Source organism: Aethalodelphis obliquidens, unplaced genomic scaffold (assembly GCF_003676395.1).
Source record: "Aethalodelphis obliquidens isolate GAN/ISIS:26980383/991018 unplaced genomic scaffold, ASM367639v1 scaffold142, whole genome shotgun sequence".
NCBI classification, from domain to species: domain Eukaryota; kingdom Metazoa; phylum Chordata; class Mammalia; order Artiodactyla; family Delphinidae; genus Aethalodelphis; species Aethalodelphis obliquidens.
Window position 1 is genome coordinate 385,982 of NW_020838086.1, and position 6,000 is coordinate 391,981.

The window sequence follows — 6,000 nt, forward strand, 5'->3', positions numbered from 1 at the left end:
GGCCTCTCACTGTTGTGGCCTCTCCTGTTGTGGAGCACAGGCTCTGGACGCGCAGGCCCAGTGGTCATGGCTCACAGGCCCAGCTGCTCCGCAGCATGTGGGATCCTCCCGGACCGGGGCACGAACCCGTTTCCCCTGCATCCGCAGGCGGACTCTCAACCACTGTGCCACCAGGGAAGCCCATGACCACTGTTTTTATTTTATATTCCCAACCAATGGATGATTTATGTGTAAAAATCCCAAACTTCGTATCATTTCATCCACAAGTATGTCAGTATGTTTACCTAAAGGATTAGGTTCTTTTTTGTCCTAGCATTACTGTAATACCTTTATCATATCTCATAATAATAATATTCCTTTAGTATCATCACATATCCAGTCAGAGTTCAAATTTCCCCACTTGCCTTATAAATATTTTTACAGATGGTTTGCTTACACCAGAATCCAAATAAGGCCATATGTTGCATTTGGTTGGCATGTGAGAGACCCATATTAGTATAAGATATTGCAAGGTTTTCTTTCCCTTCCCCAGACAAGTTAGTTGCTTCCTTAGAATACTGTGCACACTTCCAGTGTAGCATGTATCCCATTGTGCTGCTTTTTGTACATGATTTTTTTCTCTTCGTTTCAAAAATAATAAATATACACTGAAGGAAAAATTCTGAAAAGACAGGAAGTAAAAAGGAGAAAAATTATCTGACAGAGACAACCACTGCTAACTTTGGGCATATTTCCTTTTGGTGCATGTTTTTCTAAGAAAATATACACATATTTATAAAATCGTATCTCTCACCGTAATTATCTCCTTACATATTTAGCTGTCTATCCCACTAAATTGTGAACTCTTTAAGGGAAAGGATCTTATCTTGCTTACCCTTCACTTCTCAGCCCTTCTTACAGCATCTGGAAATCCATTTGCTTAAGTAAATGAATGAAGTGATGAAGGGTTGCCTGTTTACCTTTGGTCTTCAAATGCTGAGACCATGATGGCCGTCCCACATTGGAGGATCATGACAGTCTTGCAGGGCCAGGAGCTGCCAGTTCCTTCAAGAGCTGTTAGTCACTCTGTCAGCATGATCATCCACTCAGCATTTTCTTTACCAAAGAGTAGGCTTGCAGAAGAGTATTCATGAAAGGCCTAAAAATAGAGATCCAGAGCTGGCAAAGGCTCACACAGATACAGAGCTATAGGAATGGATCCATTGCTGTTGAAAAGACTGACACAGAATGCCAACACTAGAGATGGCTACTGGTGTAGCTCAAAAGAGAAATGTGGAATCTGGAAATTCACCATCAGAGGAAAGTTGAAGTAACGAAGGATGATGGAAATGAGCAAATAGAAAGACGAAAACAAGGAAAGTAAAAACATGGAAATGCAAAGAGTATATGAATAGAGAAAATGGGCCCAAATGACAAGATGTGATAGGCCACCTACAGAGTGCAAAGTGCCAACACTGAATCTGAGAGTGGGAAGGAGGAGAAGGCAGCTGGGTGGCAAAGAGTTTTGTTGTTCACTTACCTCATTTGTACCATGATTGAACCAGATTGTGTCAATCTCTTGCTCCAGAGGTCATGGGAGGAATGTGTGAGTCATACAAGGGCTCTCTCCAGAGATACAAGTGTAGAGCAGTTTCCCAGAAGGAATCAGGGTGAGGGTGTAAGGCAAACAAAAACAACAGATGCTCACTACACTGTAGAATGTAGTATTGATATTTAAGATAGATTAAACATTATTGAGTAAAAAAATCAAGTGGCCTATTAGCGGTATGATTCCTATTATAAAAATTGTGTGTGTGTGCCTGTGTGTGATCGTAAATAGTGATCTGAAAATTTTATTTCCCATAATGTTTACAGTGGTTGCCAGGTTAGGACTTTTTTTCTTTGTTAATTAGGCAGTTCAGAATTCCTTGAATTTTCAACATGCACATGTACTTGTTTAATAATCAGGAAAAAAACTCAATAAAGCAATATAATCTATATTTAATTCAATAATTCAATTTTATATACTAAAAACATATTCTATTATGTTTCAGACAATTGTAATGAATTATCTCCTTCTGGGATATGAGAATAGATTGTGATAAGGTCAGCAGAGGGTAAATTAAAATCTAGTACAAGGGTTGTTTTGTTTTTTATGACATTCTGCTACTATTTGAATGCCATTCTAAACAATTTTTACAGTGCCCGGTCATTGTTTTTATTTCCTTTTTATTGTGACCTCCTTGAGGGGAGGGGCTGGTCAGGATTCATGTTTTTATCTTGGTGCCTAGTATATTATAAGGAAGTCAGTAAATTTTTGTCGAATGGAATTTTATCACCTTATGAATCTATCCATAGCAGTTCTCTTACATGAGGTTTGACACCTTTTCCCAAGGCGCAGGTGTACCTCAAGTAGCCAAACTATGCCGGACACCATCCCTCTCTATCATCCCTACCCATACCCTCCCTTTCCAGGGGCAAAGCTGCTAGATGGTCTGGGGCATGCTTGAGGTGGGCTAAGGCTTCCCAAGGACCCATCCTACACCCTCCCAGGCTCTACAGCTGGCCTCTGTGGCACTGGGAATTAGGAATAGGGGATTATTCCAGGGTTTTTTTCCCCTGTTCTGTAGTACAGGTTTCGGGGTTGTGGGGAAGGAAGATAACGCATACAACCTGGGATTCCTTTCAGTAGGGTGTGTTCTAGGAGGATTTGCTAAATTACTGAGGGCATGTGTTTCCTTGTGGATCTTCACAAGGTACTTGTTGCAAGATGTGCTCAGCTTGCATGAAGTCCAGGCCATTCTTGACTTCCTCAAACACAGCAGGCCTACTTCTGCCTCAGGGCCTTTGCACTTGCTGTTTTCTCTTCTTGGAATGTTCTTCCAGATAGTCTCAGGGCTTAATCCCTTACACAGATCATATTTTTGCTAAGAAGTCACAGTCTTAGGAAAGCCTACTGTCTCAGGTCGAGTTCCCTGGGAAACAGACTCTGAAATGGAGATGAGCAGGCAGGAAGTTTTTAGGGTATTCTCTTGAATCAATACCTATGGAAGGGAAAAGATGGGAAGGATTTACCAGCAGGAGAAATTGACCCACAATACAATATCAGTGGAGGCTTTAGCCAACCCTACAGGGAGGTCTAAAGATGAAACGATCCTGGGTTTCCCTGGTGGCGCAGTGGTTGAGAGTCTGCCTGCCGATGCAGGGGACACGGGTTCATGCCCCGGTCCGGGAAGATCCCACATGCAGCGGAGCGGCTGGGCCCGTGAGCCATGGCCGCTGAGCCTGCACGTCCGGAGCCTGGGCTCTGCAACGGGAGAAGCCACAACAGTGAGAGGCCCGCGAACCGCAAAAAAAAAAAAAAAAAAAAAAAAAAAGAGATGATCCTTCAGAGCTGTCTTGAGTTGGAGCAAAAAAGTAGGCCTTTAAACTTTTGCATAGATCAGTCATTGGGTGTAAGCCTTCCCAGGAAGAAGTCAGAACCTTGGATGAGGTGTTTTTTTTGTGTGTGTGTGTGGTATGCGGGCCTCTCACTGTTGTGGCCTCTCCCGCTGCGGAGCACAGGCTCCGGACGCGCAGGCTCAGCGGCCATGGCTCACGGGCCCAGCCGCTCCGCGGCATGTGGGTTCTTCCCGGACCAGGGCACGAACCCGTGTCCCCTGCTTCGGCAGGCGAACTCTCAACCACTGCGCCACCGGTTCTTTTGTAGCTAGGGGAATAAGATTTTCAGACCTGAAGTGGCTGGCATATGAGCAGTGCATCCCAACCTTTACCACACATACCCTGACCCCCTTATTTAAAGTTGTACCCCCTGTCCTTACATGCTCCCTCCCCCTTCTCTGCCTTATATTTCCCCATTGCACTAACCATCTAACATACCATATAATTCACTTGTTGATTTTATTTCTCTTTCTCCCGCAACTAGACTGTGAGATTCTTGTGGACAGGGATTTTGTGTATATACTTTTTCTTTCACTGCTGAATTTCAAGCATCTAGAATAGTGTCTGACATATAGTAAGTGCACAATACATATTGATGCCTGGAATATGCTTTAAAACCCCAAGACTATGCTTTAAATTTCGAGGAATGGGAATTCCCTGGTGGTCCAGTCGTTAGGACTCTGTGCTTTCACTGCTGAGGGCCTGGGTTCAATCCCTGGTTGGGGACCTAAGATCCGGCAAGCCACTTGGGGCACCACCCCCAACCAAAAAAACCAAAAACGGAAAACCAAAAAAAAAAAAAAAAAAAAAAACAGGAAAAAAAATATAGCTAGCTAGATAAATAGAAAAAATAAGATTGGCCATTAGTTGATCATCATTGAAAATCTGGGAATGAGTACATGTACACAGATTCAGTATACTATCCTCTGTAATTTTGTATAAGCTTGAAAATCTTCGTAATAAAAAGCTTTAAAAGAAAAGGTTTATTTTAAATTTACTGCTCACCAGTAGAGACAGCAGTAAGAGAGACTGTTTTTCTTTCTTCTTTCTCCCTAAGGTGTATCCGAAAATACAATTAAACAACTTTCTCAGTGGAACAGAAAATCAATAGTTTTGCTCTGGTGCTCCAAAACCCGTCGTCCAGTCATCCCTGTAGGCATGCTGCTGCCATGGGGACCCCAGATGACTTAGCTGCCAATCCCCTGCAGGATTAGTGGTACAATTTCAGTTTTCTCCTCCTAGGATGTCAACATTTTACAGACATCAGAGAATGAAGCCAGCATTTCTTGCTAGACACTGCGTAGATACAATTAGATGCATTCTGAGAAACTAAGAATGATTGCTGGATTTCCCCTCCCATCTGTCACAGAACAGTGGACAGGTGGAGGCTGTGTGAGAGTGCTCACCTCTCCACAAAGTGGAGGGTAGGTTGACCCACAAAGAAAAGGAGTACCCTCTTCTCTGCCTCCTCTACCCCAAACAAATCCCTAAGAAAGGCCCTGCATGGTATGACTCCTGTAGCCTCTCTGACCTCATTCCCTTCCACTCACCCCCAGGCCTCTGAGCTCCAGCTACCCCAGCCTCTGCTTTTCCAGGCATGGTCAGACTAGCCCTCGCATTGGTTGTTTTACAGTGACTTCCTCCTCTGCCTGGAACAGTCTCCACATGGCTCATTTCTTCACCTCATCCATATCTTGGCTCGTGTCACCTTCTCCATGATGGATTATTTAAAATTGTATCACTTCTGCCACCCCGTACTCCCTACCCTTCTACCTTGCTCTACTTCTTCATTATTCTTTGCCAATTTTCTCTTTCAACATATGATGTAAATTTTAATCTATCTGTCCCAAGTGCCGATAATAGTGCCCAGAACATAGTTATTGAAGACACTGAATGAACGAATGGAGCTCAGAGTCCTGTGTTTCTCAGCCAGTGACCATACATTCAAGATTTTCAAGTCAGTCCTGGTTTTAACTCTGTTCCTGTCAATATCTCTCTGCTTCCCTTCCTCTTGCCCTATTATCTCCATCCCCCCAGTTCATACTTTAAAGCAACCAGAGTGATCTTTAAAAAGTGGAAGTCTGATCAAGGGTAAGGATGGAGCTTGAGCAAAGCAACATAGAGAGGTGCAGTACCCTGTGCCTGGTCACAGGTGGGAGACATTACCACCCAAGGCCTGAGCCTGGTATGAGCTGTGTAAGAGGGCCAGCTTTCAGGACTGTGGCCTTCAGTAGAGGATGCAGCCAACAGGAGACAATCTAACAAGGAGGGAGCCAAGGAAATAAATCTCCTGCTACCACTCTCCTCTCTTCCAGTCATCTCCTACAAGTGGACCCCAGTGGCTGAACTCAACTAGAAACCAGAAGGCAAGGGAGTCACTGAGACAGTCCTTAGAAGTTAGCCTTCTTGGACACAGGGCAGGGTGAACAGTGAATCTGGGGTAGGGGCAGGGGAGGGGAGAAGATCGAAAATACCCACTTTTTCTCTTCTTTCATGCTGCTCCACTCGCATGGCCCTTTATATCATTCCCAGAATATGACAAGATTTCCCTCAACACAGGACTTTTGCACTTGCTTCTGC